The sequence below is a fragment of the Homalodisca vitripennis genome, chromosome X (genome assembly GCF_021130785.1).
Source record: "Homalodisca vitripennis isolate AUS2020 chromosome X, UT_GWSS_2.1, whole genome shotgun sequence".
Lineage (NCBI taxonomy): Eukaryota > Metazoa > Arthropoda > Insecta > Hemiptera > Cicadellidae > Homalodisca > Homalodisca vitripennis.
In genome coordinates, this window is record NC_060215.1 from 116,476,054 (window position 1) to 116,493,066 (window position 17,013).

General features: G+C 33.0%; 1 protein-coding gene across 1 annotated transcript in view; it reads right to left on the minus strand.

Annotated features, from left to right (window-relative positions):
• Positions 1-17,013, minus strand: part of LOC124369814 (angiotensin-converting enzyme-like) — a 285,432-nt gene that overhangs the window by 76,981 nt on the left and 191,438 nt on the right. The window lies entirely within an intron of this gene.

Genomic DNA, 17,013 nt, shown 5'->3' on the forward strand with positions numbered 1-17,013 from the left:
TTAACTTCAACCTTACTTTCAATTATGAACGTCTCCAATACGTCAAAAAACTTATCGAATGCAGATGACGCATCAAGCCGACCATACACCGGTGTCCAGTCAGCGTTGTCTATCAACTGTTCCATATGATTTGAAGCTTCTGGGAATGACATGTTTTTTTAAAATTATCTATCAATGAAGTAAAGTATATACTTAAATTTAATATAACTTAATAATCACATTTAATTAATAAATATGCCATTCCCTCCAATTATTTTTCATCTACGTACTATACAATTTCATATGCTTATCTTTCATGGGCCTAATGTGAGTTGGACCTAAAGTCTGCTTAGATTTCTATCACTTATAGTGGAATAATAAACATCCAAGCAGACAAAACAACCTTGTATTTTTCTATTTCAGACAGATTATCTTGGAGGGCCAACAATTTTAAAATAATCTAATAATATCTCAATCAAGAGTTGCACAATCTTGATATTCCGCAATCAAAATATTCTACACTCGTATACTAACAAGTATCATGTTACTATTTCCTCCACAGAAATATGACTAAAGAAAGGCAACATGAAAATCCTTATAGTAACAAATTTTAAAGATGTATAGTAAATCTCTTTTAATTTGGAAAAATTTGTTTGAATACTAAAACTCATTATGACCTAATTAACCGATAAATGATCATAAGATGACAGGAAGCTATAAATTAGCAAATTATTAAAAATGTATACTCGTACTTCGTTGAGTTGATTTTTAACCATTTTTAAGTTACAACTTTATATTCTTCCACCTCACATAAAACATCCAAAAACTGTATAGATGTTCCTATTATTCAGGCAAATGTTTATATAGGTGAATAAAGATTAATAGGCAGACAGAAAGGTAAATATTATGAACTTCATATTATTACAGTTTCAGCCCATACTACTTCTAGACCAACTCAATTTTTAAATGTTTTAAAATAAGCATGCATAATTAGTATATGATAGTGAAAAAGATGGTCGGAGTTGATATAAATATCCACTATAGTTAGCAAACGATGTGGAAGAGCCCCCTTACTACAATCTCTCTATAGATACACATTCCAATGTATTTATGTCAAGATCCTCGGCCAACAATTCTCCCGACCCCTGTCCTCCCTGACCGTCCTTATGATTGTATCATTTCACTCCTATACAATCTCTAAAACTTTTATAATCTGGGTGACATTTTAAGACCGGTTGCCGTTTTGCAGTACGTTGTCCTTCAATGCAGGTGAGTCGACTCTGATGAGATAACTGTTACTTTAACTGTGCCGGTTTTCCTTGTAAACGTAGCAGCAGTTGAAAAGATGTCGTCCTTAAACCTGTCCTTCAGGGAAATATTGTTTGTTGTGAAACTGACACGTTTGGATTGTGAATGCAACATAACGTTGGTCAATATTAGCTCTACTAGTAATTTGTGGTGGACGACTGTCGCTCAGCAATTGCCTTACTGGCTGCGTTAACATTGGGGCATTTATTGTAGAGTTACTGGAGGGCGTCATACATAACTTTCCTTTGACAGGATGTGTTCAGTCTAGAACCAGCATGTTGCAGTTGTATTAAAACAAGTGAAATCTGGCTCGTTTACTTAGGAGCAGAATGTATTTATCGTTGAGTACTACCCAATAAAGAATTTCTAAGCTAACAAAGTTAAAACTGTACATCATTTCAAAGATACAAGAGCAACGATTTTAAAAATTAGACTATGAGAAACTCAGGAAATTATTGCTCATTGATATTAAGCCAATAAATATATCATATATAAAATAAAATTACCCAATATGTGTTACCTTAAGATTTATTGAACACTGAAAAAAAATACTATCTGAGATAGGGAGAGATAATAATAACGTGATCTTACATATATTTCTTACTTAGGAATTACATAATTTTGGGTAAATTGTTTTGTACAGCAGCATTTAAAGGTTGTTTTATCTAATTACAACATTACGAAATAACCAATACTGGATAAAATAACTGTATTTAAAAAGAAACTGGACAAGTATTGTATATTTTTACAAGTATTGTAGTCTTTTAATACAACCTTCTGGAGAGCTTTAAGCGTGGGATTTCTATTTAGATGATTTCAGTTATTTTTATGGAGGAGAACATCTCTTCAAAGGTGAACTACTGAAGATATCATCTACAAGATGTTTAGTAACTCTCTTGTGCGTGACCTTCTACACATTTAATTCTTGGATAAAGGTATATACAAAATGTTCTTTAAGTGTTGGAAACGCTTACTTTACACTGTCTCATAAAAAGTATCCATAGAAATGAAAATTTGTGACGAGATTTATAGAAAATAGCACAAAAATTTATGAAGCACGCCATTAATCATAACTCGGTGAACTGGGTCCATGAACAGTTCCAAAATGAAGACAATTAAGCCTGTTTTTTTTCTTTTTTTTGCTCCCTCAAGAAGGGTAGATCACCTGATCCATGTAAATCCTCGAGGCATACATGAATTACGTAATACAAAGTTATTAAAAAAATTATGCAAAAATAATTTTGATTTATATACAAACAAAAGTACAATACCATGAATACTGTGTAAGGCAATTCGTTATATTAAAAAGTTTGAATGTGCATTACACAAATTTAAAAATAGTCTACAAATGTTACGTTCTCGTTACGTTCTGTTACGTACCGTTAGTTGCTCTGAAGATTTTCGGGTTATTTTCTACTCCACCCACATCTTTTCTCGTGTTCTCAATTACACTGCATCTGTTATATGTTGTTTTGAGCCTTGCATGTTTTAAGGAATAGAAGGGTAGTAAATTATGTGTTGTACAAAACCCCACAAGAAAAGTTGCCAAGATGTAAGTCAAGCGATCGTGAAGGACAAGAGGTGTACTTTCATTTCCAATCGACAAATCCAAAGGTCTGGCAACGTAAAATTTAAAACGGTTTTATTTTGGTCAATTAAGCACAACCAAAACCTATCGTTCCATTCTTGCAACGATCATCTGTTTTAATCATGCAAACGGAAGTACCAACTTTTCAGTTTTTCAACACTCTTCAATATTGCCTGGACTTTTGGAAATCATCTAACGGCGCTCATTTAAATAACTTGGAAACTATTTAACATTTGTATAATGTACAAATAGTTTTGTACATTATACTTAATAACTTTTAACATTATACACTAATATGTATTTTTATGATATTGTGACTTATTATCTGCAAATTCATTAATTTCATTTTTGAACAAGTCTTTTTTAATACAATAATTTATTGGGAAAATTCTACATCGACCCTACTAGTAACAAGTCGTGTTGCTAACTAAACATCTGTTCATCCAAATCATCATCCCATCATGTCAAACTATCTTCGGTAATATGACAAACTCATCTCATTGTTGTGATCATTCAATGTTTATTGGGTGTAAACCACAACGACCGGCCAGTGAGAGAACACATAGTACATAACGTAATACTTAGAACAACTACTAGTTTCTACATGCCCGATGGGTCCCGACATAAGTAGAGTGTATTGGGACAAATTCACATCGACTTTGCCATTAACGACTGGTTGCGATACACCCGATACATCTACTGATCCTACTAGATTAACATAATGATTACAGATTTACAAGGCGTACGTAATGTTTACTGGGATAACTCACCATGCACGCAGCCAATTACAACTCGATAAGTTGAATTCACCTGATTGGAGTGAGCACTCCAGGCTTATAAAACAGAATTAATATTTATTGGCGAAATATTGGTACAGCCCAACCAATAACAGCTCGTTCCACTAAATTTATCTTAGTAATGAAATGTGCCTAACCGCAATCCCAACTTCTTGTCGTCATAGCCAGTGTATCCAAGATCTTCTTGAAAATAGAGGTAGATTATCCAACATGTTTCTTCATGAGGTAGAGTTAGTATCCAATTTGAATATTTTTTAAAGAAGAGGTATTCTAATTAATTATCTCCTTGTATACAGAGTTAATACCAGGTCTATTTTCTTATGAGAAGCGTTAGCATGCACCGTGGATCTTCTTCTAAACAGAGTGACATCTAAGGGGTACCTTCTTGTGAGAAGCGATAGCATCCACCGTGGATTGATAAGTGAATCGCTAACGAAACAGGAGAAAGGATGAGTATAATCTGTGTTATTTATATACAATTTAATTTGATTTGGATTGTCACCTTTACTATAAAAAGATTTATTTTGAAGAATAATACGAAAACTTTATTACTATCGGGTCAAATATAATGTTTTAAATGTTAATAATTCGATTACTAGTTATTATGAACAATAAAAAGAAAATTTGCAAAAGAGTAATATAACAATCATTAGTTAGAGATGAGAACATTAAGCAAGTATACTCTCAAAACATAGTTTCACTGTATTATTAGTTGTTATTCTTTGCTTTTAATTTGTAATAATACTTTAAAACACAAAGACGTTTTAGTTGCATAAAGTTACATTTATTTTCTGTTAATTACTATTTTCTCAGCCATAGTTCTTGTTTTGATCACGTTTTTTTATTTGATTTACTAGTATAATTTGGAGATGTCTTTTTTTAAACTTATAGTAATTTATAATTGTATAGATTGTGTACTTTTCTGTTTAAAGTAACTGAAGTTCACTATTATGATGTTTATTTTAAAGTGATGGCAACCCTACATCAGGTTCACGTAGGGGATCCTTACTTATTTTGCTATAATTAGATTTATAAGTGTTAGGTGTTCTTCTGATGTACGTGGGCAATAAATGTGTTCAGGATTTCCTTACTCATTTGTTATGTTCAAGTTAAATCTTGTATGTACTGATGCATTTGCGTAATTATGTTACACAGAATTATAAAAGATGAGGTCTATATAGTGTAAACAATTGCTATAGCAAAATAAAGATTTGTTTTATAATCTTGGGCTTTCAAATTATAATTTTCGACGTCCAGAACGAAATGGAATCACTCTTACTGACTTTAACTCTCTCATTAAAAATATACTCATCTTAAGGACACCATGAGGACCATTCTGTACCATGCACCATTTATTATAAGAGTATTGACTTTCCCTTAAAAGGGTATTACTGTGTTATGTGTTACACTACAGTTATCAGTTGTAATCAGCTCTCCCCACTAATGTGAGACGAGTGAGAGAATTGTGTTCTCTCATGTGGCAGTTAATCGAAACTTCATCACTATGCATACATTAATCTCGAATTTAAAGATACTTTTACTTTAGTTCTATAATTTATGTAATTTGCACAGGTTCTATATAAGTCAGATTTTTATCTCACGCCGAATTGACGTAGTAGCAGTTTTGTTGAGGAGAAAGGCATCAACGAACATCCATAACCGAAGGTTACGCAAACTGCTTATTAGCATGACTGTGTAGATCTAAAGTCGTTTCAAACTCTGTTATGGCCAGATCTGTTTTACAACAAACAATTTCCATTCACATTCACCAATATGAAGTTTTTCGTCAATTTCTAATCCTATAAGTTAAATCCAAAGAAGAGTCCTCAAGATAACGTATAAAGTGACCAAACCAGTTACGGCACTCCGTTTGGCATGCATATAAACTTCCAGTAACTGAAAAGATAATTTTATTTCATATTTTTAAACTTGCTGATGGGTACAAAACAACTAAACAGCTGTTTCGCAACCGTTGTGGAGACTAAACGGTTCAGCTACTCAACTATTTTATAAAACATGACAATGAAAACTGTGCTGCTAGTCGGAGACTAATAATAACCGATTGAGAATGGCCGAGTTCTAAATAGTTGTATCTACTGTCCGTTAGTGTAGCACTACGATTTTTAAACTAAAATGTACATAATCACAACTTTAGAGATAAAAGTATAATATTACGTGATATTTTTCAATACAATTAAAGCGATTTGTGTATAAAACTTCTTAAAATGAAAATGTGTGTGTACTGATAAAAATAGGGATAATGTAGTTACTAATTAAATTTTTAAACTTAAATTTTCGTCATTCAAGTTTTGGAAAAGCAATGCAAATAATTGAATGGCTCGTACGTTGTTTACGAACATTGTGGTTGTGCTTCATCACTCAACATTAAACATTTTTTAAATTTTCTTTATGTTCTTGCGAGCTTCAAATGTGTTTTTTATAAGGTTAAAAACTGTAAAATGTGTGTAAATGCAGTTTATTATATAGTTTGTTTGTTTTTAGAAACAACTAACTGTTTTGTAAACACAAGGTTTCCATTGGTCGACTTTTACTTATAATTTAACTAATTCATCGTAGACTAGTCAATGAACTATTTTATAATGGAATAATGATTAGTTGGAAATGGGCTGTAATGGATAAAACAGTGTTTGCAGTCCTCAATGATCTCTTAATCAGGTTAATTGCTACAAGGAAAAAGAAATACTTGCAAAGCAACATTCCTGTGCAGCCTTTGTTTCACTTAGTTCCATGTATTGACAGTAGAACATCTCAGCACATTAACCATCTTGTTAATGAGAAATATTTTATATCTTTAAATGGCGCACCAGATAATCCACAAAATGATAAACATGGGATACACTGTGCACATTAAGATATACTTTGTATACTAAATACATAAAAACACTAACACTGCTCACAAGAAGTTACTGATTAAATCCCACTCAGTCTTCAAGGAGATACACGGTGCATGCTAACGCTTCTCACAAGAGGTGACCCCTTAGACCTCACACTGTCTATAAGAAGCTCCACGGTGCATGCTAACGCTTATCACAAGAAGTTATACCTTAGATCTCACTGTAATTTACATTTACATAAATTTAAGGTTTACTCATTACATTGAATAATTATACAGAAAACTAAGTTCCAGAGTTTTTGTTTAATCTAGAAAGCAAAGGTTTTTTAACATCGCATTATGGAATAATTTACGGTGTTGAAGTCTAGGGTTTCGGAAATGTGAGACCAGACGTGGTCTTTTGATTTCAAAGAAGGGCTGTTCGAGCGATATTTCGTTTCCTGCGCAGACGTATTTGTGGGTCAAATTTCCAAGAAAATAACTTAATGATATTCTTTACCAATTATATATAAAAATCAATCAGAAAAAAACATATACCTATTCCTGAGTATTAATGACATCTAATATCTCGGCACAATTAATTTCACAATTCCAAAATATGAATCCACTTTCTATGCGAGACAGTAGTAGTATGCTATTGTTCTAGGCTTTTCAACTCTCTACCGGATTGCCGGATTCGCGTGGTTTGCGTGTGTTTCAGGGGTAATTAAAAGAGTTGTTGTTGCAGGTCGAGATCCAAACCACAATTCCATAGCATTAGAGGCATGTCCCTGTCATGTCTAGGTTAATTTCTAAGCCTCAGTTCCCAAATTATTCAAATTTCAAATCAATAATTGAAATAATATTATAGCCACCTCAAGCCTCTATACTTATTCCTATTATTTTTTTGGTTTATGTCGATGACATAGGTTCATCGCTTCTGCCGGGGAAGCCTTGTGTAGTATGCTGATGAACATCTGCTTTAACTGTAAATCGAAGGAGGGAACAAAAGTTCCCTCCTTCACACAGTGTATTGAAAAGGGAACAAAAGGGGGGCTTGTGCAAATGGTACATTTTTTAAAGTTTTCCTAATAATAGGCAAACATGAATTTTAGAAACTTTTTCCGGCTATCTTTCAAAAAATATGGCGACTCTGCCAAGTATCTAAATTTTGGAAACAATACTTTTCTTTATGTCAAAACATGCTCTGGACAAGGAGGCAAGGCATTCAAGGTTATGAAACAAGAGGCAGAGACAACCACTGAACTGAGAGACACAGTACGGTAGTTTATGAACACTTGCCCTCGCAGGATGGTGCTCATTTTATCAACAGATTGCCAGACTCCATAAAATGTTTCAACACCTGTGGCGTTGAAAATTCGTCCGACACGTTTTATTCGCCTCAAAGGCATTTTATAATGTCTACGAATATTTTGATGATAATTTGTAGGCCGTCCTTTTTGAAAACTGGCACTGGTGTTAGAATTGGGAACTACTGGCGAATGAACGGGTAGTACGAAATAAAAGTTGTACATTTGATTATGTTTTTGTGGAATGAGAGCCAAAATGTTTACCTTAAAAAACTACTTTTGCTGAAAAATGTAAATTACTACCAGAATGTGAGAGCTACCATTTAAGCGTTGAGGATTTTATTAACAATTTTGGTTTGATATCCATCGTAAATAAGCTATTTATTTGTTACCACTAGCTTTAAGTAAACTTCTAAGTAAATGTGTGTGTTAAAAACTCTTAAATTTACCATTCAAAAATTAATTTAAGTATCGAATTAACAGTAATAACGTTATTGGGTGGATTTTGTTGCTTGGACAAAGAATGTCTTTCTTCCTTCTTCATCGTTAAATCTATTGTACTGTATCTGTGTGTGTGTTATGATTTATATTTTACTTTATCTCTCTTTATCTTACTTTATTATTTTAAAAACTACTGTAAGCCCTCGAAATGTTTGAAAGTTATGTACTAGTAAGTTATCGTCAGTATTTTCCATATATATCCGCAATCCAGAGTTACCCAGATCTAGAAGTCCTGATCGCAATCAGTGTGTTGCCCGGTTTATCGGTCGCATCTCTTTCCTATCACATATCTGTGATCGCTACATGACTTCTGGTTTCCCAGAAGTCGCCCCGCAGATGATGAACAAATGTAGCAGAACGTTTGCGACCGCTCGTGGGAATCCGATTGCGCAAGATTCGAACCCGGGACCGTCAGCTCGCGACGCGCCGCACCGGCGCTCTGGCCGCAGAACCTAGATCTCCAGTGACCAGTGAAAGTGTCATCAAGCTAATTGACATTTTTGCCAGCTTGTTCACCTGGAATTTAAAGTGCAGACAGCGAAATTGGTCCGATCCAAATAGACTACATGTTTGTTACGGGTGACAGTTGTCAGCCTGACTCATGCGCGTTACTCGAGTAATTACAATTTCCTTTTTTTCTTTTTGTTGATTGACCCGTTAACAGTAAAATACAGTAAACTTAATAGTAAACATGCATTCGTTATAATAATGACCGCTACATAAATAATAATTTAAATTTAATTCCCCTTTTCTTTAAAAAAACTTAATTTTTCCACAAACATTTTTGCTAAAAATGAATTTTATGCCTGTCCGTTAACTAATATGAATATTTATTCATAGTATTTATTATTATTATTACTTCAATACATTTAACAAATTTCCTTAAATGAATACACACATTACTTTCCCCTATAAATCCAATGTTACCAAAACTCTGCACAGTATATGCAATTGCTATAACCACACGTACATGTTCGTAATAATTTATATTAATACATATTTGATTGAAATCTCGACATCTACCTTAGCCCAATTGGGTATAACAAATAAATTAAATCAAGTAGTTTTTAAAATATTAATTAATTTAATACATATTACAATGAAACATTAAAATAAATTTAGATATGTTTTACTTTGATAAACAACAAATCCTCTCAAAGACTTTTCTCCTTTACTCTTTTATAAATGCAGAAAGTCGAATTTTTCGTTTGGACTTTACATTAGCATAGAATGAATGAAGTTTTTACCTATATTTCGATACAATAAAAAGCATGTTGAAGTCAAGTTTAATTAAACTTACTGATTAGTGCTTACAATTTGATTGTAAATTGCTATTTATTTGATATTGTGTGCTTTATGGGTATAAGTTTATATTGCAACAATTTGAATTCTCATTGGATTATACAATGTTCCACTAGCTTTTATATAAACAATAAAATAAGTCAATAATATATAAGGTTTGAGAATATCAGTTTTAATGAGTCTCAGTGACTAAAACACAATACCAGAATCGATACAAATTTAAAGGCATTGATTAAATATGCTCACGGAACATACGCAATCTTATAACGCCTTTCTTGAGAAGCCGGCCGTTCCAATCTATAGGTACTCAGTTAAAGAAATATAAACATGTTTAATATCTCTATTTCATTATTTTAAATATGCTAAGATTAAATTATACCATTTCATTCCCTTAAGATTCATTCTTTACTAGATATACTTGGCAATAGATGATTTATTATTTTCTAGAATAATCAATCAATGAATCACGAATAGAAAGAGCTGCCTTGTTAAATAATATAAACGTAGTAGTTTACAATTTTGTTAACTTGACATAAACAAAAATACCACAAAGAATGCAAATATGTTTATGTGATTATTAATTTACATTTTTTTATCTGGAGAGGAACTTTAACAATTTGGAACTAATAATGAAATTTGTTTGTAGTTATAAATACTACTAGATGGTTTATGGTTGGTATCGAATACTCCAAATTACTTCGCATTAACTAATATACTTAAGTAACTTTCTATAATGTATATTTTAGTTAAACAGAGGATCCTTACTTATACAAAAAAGTTTTCTCTGTCCTCTTGTATAGATTTACATGACCAACCAACTGTTTCGTCAACTTCAAGTAATAGTACAATAAGAAAACGCAACCTTCGAAATAGATTGGTCTTGCACAATGACGAATCTAGGTTAACTAAAAACGAAACTAACCAAGAACTTTAATTATACAGCGCTAAACAGGTTCTTCGGCAGACGCGTAATGCAGAAGAAAACCCTAAAGCGATATTTCTTTGGTTTCCATTTCGACCAAAAAATGTATATTATTAGGATCATTAGGTCAGAAATATAAATTGAGCCACTCACTAATTTTTTGAAACACACACTTGTACCGTATTCGTCAGCCATACCTGCATTGAACCAGAATACGTTGCATGTGTTTAAAATATGGTTGTATAAGTTTACCACCCAAATCAATGTAATATTCTTGACTGTTTAGCATTGTAGTTTGTAATTAAGAAAACCAATATATTTAATGTTGAAGTAGTTACAACGTCTCATAAGATACAACTTTGAATCGAAATATTAGTGGTAATTTAATTATAGTATAATCAATAGTAAAAATACATGAATGAAATTTTTTATATTGACGAATTCTAAGACTTCCAATAATACTGCTCAGGATTTTTACAGTACCCTTGGAACTAACTACCAACCCTCCTTGCAGATTCCAAGGATTGATTCAGAAGACTAATTTAAATTTAAAATAGTGCAAAAATCGACTGTTTTGTAATCTGCAGCCTCCCCTTCATATAGTTTGTCTTCAACCAGCATATATATTGCAGCATTGGAAGTACACTAGCCTTGTGGGCATACCTACGGCGGAGCCAGTAGCCACATTGTGAGTGCACTGGCATTGACGGAACTTTTCTAGCTCATGGGTGCATTGAGGACTCCGATTTTGACACATCAAATACGAATTACACTTAATTTGGCTCTACGGTAATTTAAAGTTTGTGTTTAAAATATGGGCGCAAAAACAAACTACTCATATTCTTTCTACTCTTTCGACATGTATGCTGCTATTGTAACGTAATGCAATATATAGTGAAACTCCAACTCCCCTACACCCAAAGACGTTAAAAAGGAAAAAATAATAACTTTATTACCAAAGCAGCTTTTTTAAGATAAAAAACAAAATTTTTCATCTACACCCACAATTTTTATGAAAATCTGTGGCTGCATTATTTTGCGTGTGAAATAATCGAATTCTCCTCTCGCTTGGCTAATCTCTTCTCCTATAAAAACATATTTTTGGGGAGTTTTATATAGTTATATAGTTTTTTGACGTGGTGTTGGGACAGCCCAGCTGTTACTTTCATAGTTAAAAAGTAAAGAAATTAATTTGGATTTCAACTGCACCGCACTTTTCACACGTAGTATATTCGTTATTTATTACACGGTGTTTAGTCAATTTTACGTGTTTGAAACACATTACGTAGTTTTAACACAAAGTAATAATTTTCTCACATCGAACAAAACTCGTTCCTTAATTATACCAAACACATCAACGTTATATTCTATTTTTATAGTTGCGCTTTGAACGAATATTTTTGATGAGCATTGCTAAGTAAACACAATATAAAAATAACACGGCTATTTTATATTACTTTATTACCGCTAAGCATTATGCAATAATTCAATTGCATGCTAAACGTTTGTCGAATAAGTAATCGTATGCACTTTAAAGCGATGTTTTGCGGTAGCCGCGGTCGCAATCTTAGGATGATGGAATTTGAAAGTGTTCATTCAACCTTTTGCGGGCAATTGGAACGTTTCCTATTATATAAACGCGAATGTTTGTTCTAGTTGATATTTTTACAACTAACACGGATAACTGAGCTTGTCCACACGTAGAAAGCTTTCACTCGTGAGGCTGACAAAAGTACGCGGAATGCGGCAGAACCTCGAAGGTCAGGGAAGGGCGGGCCACTCATCACAGAAACCGATTACGGGTAACTATGACAAACGCGGTAAAAACTGACCGCTCGGCGTGGAAGTAACTGGTTATCGGTAACTGGGGCGGTTACAGCAAGCAACAATGCGAAGAAGTCTGTAATTGCCGGTTGAGGTAGCCTTGAGAGCCTAGCTCACGATAGATGTGTGCCTAGCCTACCCCAAGGTCGCCTCAGCAGAGGTGTCCGGCTGCACGGCTTTCTTGCGTTACATCAGGAAGTGTGAATTCCCGAGGATGTGCCACCACTTTTACTTTTAGGGATAATGAAGTTACAAAAAACCTGTTGGGACGTTGGATTAGCTCCAAATGTCTTTTAAAAACCGAATTAAATGTGTGTTTTACTTTCTCCACCAGAGAGGCTCAATTTTATTACAGATAAAGAGCTTTGTTTATATGGCCGTTACGATGGCAACAGAGAACCACTATTATGCTTTAATCATTAAAAGAAGATAAGTCAGCTGGTGATATCTTGGTGAAAATCTGGAGTCATAGAATGTTCGTATGTTCAGATGAGATAAATTACTTATTTTAAGAGTTGTGATGAGGAACAATGAGTTGCTCGAGTCTGTTGTGATTTCAGATCCCTCTTATAAAAAATGAGGAATGGGAATTGTAAAATAATGAATATACGCATCCATTTCAACTTTAGTATCGTTAAAATTGTAGTTGTACTATAAAAAGAGTTCATTATGAATTTCATGGATATCCAAGTGCAGTTCATAATAATACTATCATATATACTATGATATTTATGCATAATGAATATTATGAATAAATTGTATTTTCATTTATTTCATCCATACAGATTAGTAGGAATATGCTATTTTCTATGTACGGAAATAATATATATTCATGTCCAATATAAATTTGGCTACATACACAATTAGACTAAAACGTTTCCCTTAACTTTTAAAAATTCAACTGAAACCTTAAATATAACTTTGACATTTTTCTTACCACTCTCTCGTTCACATTTTCACACCAGCAAAGACATTACATGCTGAGAGAATGAACACGAGTGATATGGGACAATACTTTTATATTTAAATTTATTACTTTACCATCACTCCCATATATACAGTGTGATCTATGAAAAACTGCAACCATCAACAACCACAATTTGGTTTTCAGTTTAAATGTCCCATCTGAGACAAGTCGAGTCAAAAACTCGATCTTATTCGGCGACACATTTAGCTTTTAAAATATCCATATATGTATTTTATATCTTAAAAGTTTACAAAGAATGTTCTTTTTTGAAAAAAAAGTCATGATACCGAAAGTCTTTAATTGCCCATTTCATACATCAAAATTAACTTAATTTGCGTTTTTTGAAGTGATTAAAAAGCAACAAAAGACAGATTTTTATTTTGGCCACAGAATAGAATAAACCATATATTTTGAAGTGCATGAAATGTTGATTATTATATTTAATTACTATTAAAAACATTTATACATTCTGAGGATGAAAACTAAGATCCCTTACTCCAAAATAGCTGTTTTGTACATATTCAACTAGGTTTTGTTTAAATCTCAAGTATAGCGATAAAACCGATTCGGATTTCTAACCACACACATCATAAATTATCTCATAACAGAATTTAGATATTATTCCAGGAAACAATGTAACTAAATTTATAACGTATTAAAGGGAGAACGTTTGCGTCATAATGTAGCACCATTTATTTCGTTGTTATTGAAAAGTAACAATACCTTTCCAGGTCGAAAAATTGCAATATAATATTTGCAACTCTAATAGCAAATGAATAATATTGGTAAAAATTTTCCAAGTTTGGATTTCTGCACGATACTGATTTTAAGTTAAAGGGTATCTCATGTGAATAAATATTATATAAATTTCACGGACAATTTATTTATATTCCATATTACTCTTCCGTTAATGTAATTTATTTTTACTGTGTAATGTAATGCATTAAACACTACAAATAAAACTACACTATAATGTTCAAATGTCCAGTTATAATCACATACAATTGTTAGTTACTATAATTTATTAAATATTTCTAATTGAAAATGTTCAATACAGGAAATAATATTATCGGCATGTAACAAAACTAACAAATATTTATTTACATCGATTTTCGTGAGTATTAACAAGCTTAAACTTTTAATGTTAGTTTAAATAAAAACTTTATTTTCTACTGTTCTCATACAAGTCTAGGACCTGCATTTACAAACAGATCTTACGGATTCTAATATGAATTATTTTTGCAATGTGGACCTATCGCGAAAACTGAGAAAAAAATGTTCGTAGATCACACATTTAGATTTGATTTTGTGATTTGTTACTTTCCACTGCTCTAATACAAATCCAGCGCTTGTCCTTAGGAACAGATCATACCTTATAAATTATATTGTAAACTTTTTCTACAAATGTATCTATTTAGACTTTAAAATAATCGAGGCCAATTTATTAACAATTACAAAAGTGTAGATAATGAGTCAATTACACCAGATCATTAGAATTGATGAGAACATTGTAAAAGTAGTAATATAGTATTGAGGGATTTTTCGAATAACTTGTGCAAGTATGAAATTTGTGCGTTTAAGAAAACAAATGAGGATTCCGATTAATGTATAACCAATCTGCAGCCAAACCAACATTTGACTGTTATAAAGGAAACATAATATTGAAACATCCTGGCGAAAGATCGTCACGAAATAAGCTGTTTTAGCAATTCAGTTTCCTTTCCAATTTCAAAATTCCTTTCCATTCTCTAAGCCTCTATTATAGTCTTCATTTTCGGACGAGCTATTCACTGTTGCTTTTGAGGTCTCATAACGGACCTTTGACAGAATCGCAAAATTACGTGGTCTGACCACCACACCGTCACCGGGCTGAGATTCCCGGCCGGATTATCGTTTATGTAACCGGAGGCTCTGTTCTGGAGATCCTCGTTGTGCAAGTTGGCCCCTCGTACGCACAGCAAACAGAGTGCAAGTGCTGGAAATAGTCACGGCTGGAATTGTCACAATTAAGTGGTTCCGCTTGTTGGGCTTCCTTGTGACTCACATACCGAGTCCGGGACCGTACTATCGATGTGGTGTAATTGATCTAACTATCGATAATCACCTAAATTATTGAACTCGAGTGGCGTGTAAAGAACCTTACAAGCAATTTACTTCGTGTACTACAGGCACTAAGTGATGCATTATCTTGTATGTTTCTGCCACTAAAAAATAGGAAAGTGTTGCTGTAAGAGAGTTTAGAGTTTTTTACTTTCTTATTCGTCAATGAACTGTATCCTCTTGTGCTAATGACAAAAACCAGAAGAAGATTATTGTACAAAATAGGAATTCCAGTATTGTGAATTGTACAACAACAAATACTTCATACATCGTTTTAAAATGAAGTCTTATCTATCTATAGCAGAATAAAAGCCTTTTATAAGTATGCTCAATTAGTTATTATCCAATTTTGTGGCCGTTATATCTTGGCAATATTTTGAAGGTCGTTCTAAGGAATATCATATATACGTATTTATCTAAAACAAAAAGTGAATAATAGATACAATTTTAAATTAAATGTACAGAATAAATTAAATCTAGTAAATATTTCGTTTTTACCATGAATATTGTGTTGTTTTTGTTCTTAAAAAAAAAGTTGATCGAAATGGCGTTAGATTCATATCACAAACATGCAAAAAGTTTGTAGTAACCCTTTAAAATTAGCTCATTTGAAGTTAAAAGGATGCATTATAATTTGTATAGTAATGTTTAAAGAGGTTTCATTAAAATGATATACATGGAAATACCACCCATGGCGAGCGATGGCAACGGTATGTCTTCACTCTGCTTGGCTGCAGGAAGAGAGTTTTCACCTCACAACAATGGCAATGGGACGGTAGTTAGATGGATCCATTCAGTGGGCGAGCGCAATTGATTGGATGTTTCTCAATAGGTTGCCGAAAACGAATCGACAAACACATGACCCAATTTTTCAATTTGGCTTTACATGCTGCGTGTAAAAGCGGGTACATTATGATGCCATCTAGTTAATCGTGAATTGCGACTGGTTTGTGAAGAAGCTGGGTTACATCGAGTCTTGGGCAAATCTAAGACTACTTTGGTCCAGCAATAAAGCTGTGCTATTTTACTGTACGAAATAAAACAATCAAATTTAGTATGGCAATTCAATGGTTTAAATGTTAAAATTTTCCTTTCATTGTTGGTTATTTTTTATGGAAAAATATGTAAACCACAAGATAAAAACCCAAAGGTTATTAAAACCCTCCTCAATTATCGTTAATTTTTTTATCACCAATTTTTCATAATTCAATATTTGAATTGGATTACACTGTCGTCGTTGGCTTAGCTAATTATATTCCTTATATTACAGCAATTAGTTACTCTTTTTGGCTGAGTGTAGCCATAAATTGGTCGGCTACGGCAAGTTCTTCCTGCGACTAGTTGTCTGCACATTACCTCGATAAAGGTCGACGCAAAATGGAGAGATTTATAACATAAATACGGCATAGCCGGAAATTGACATTTTCACTTCACCCCTTAATCCTAATCATAACATCTGCACACACAACATGACTCAGAGGGTTGATTCAATGTGAATGTTGAGTTTAGCTCCATTTCACACTCCGCTTAGTCCAATCCAAATCTGTTTCAGATTACAGTGGCAGTTTCAGATTTGGCTGTG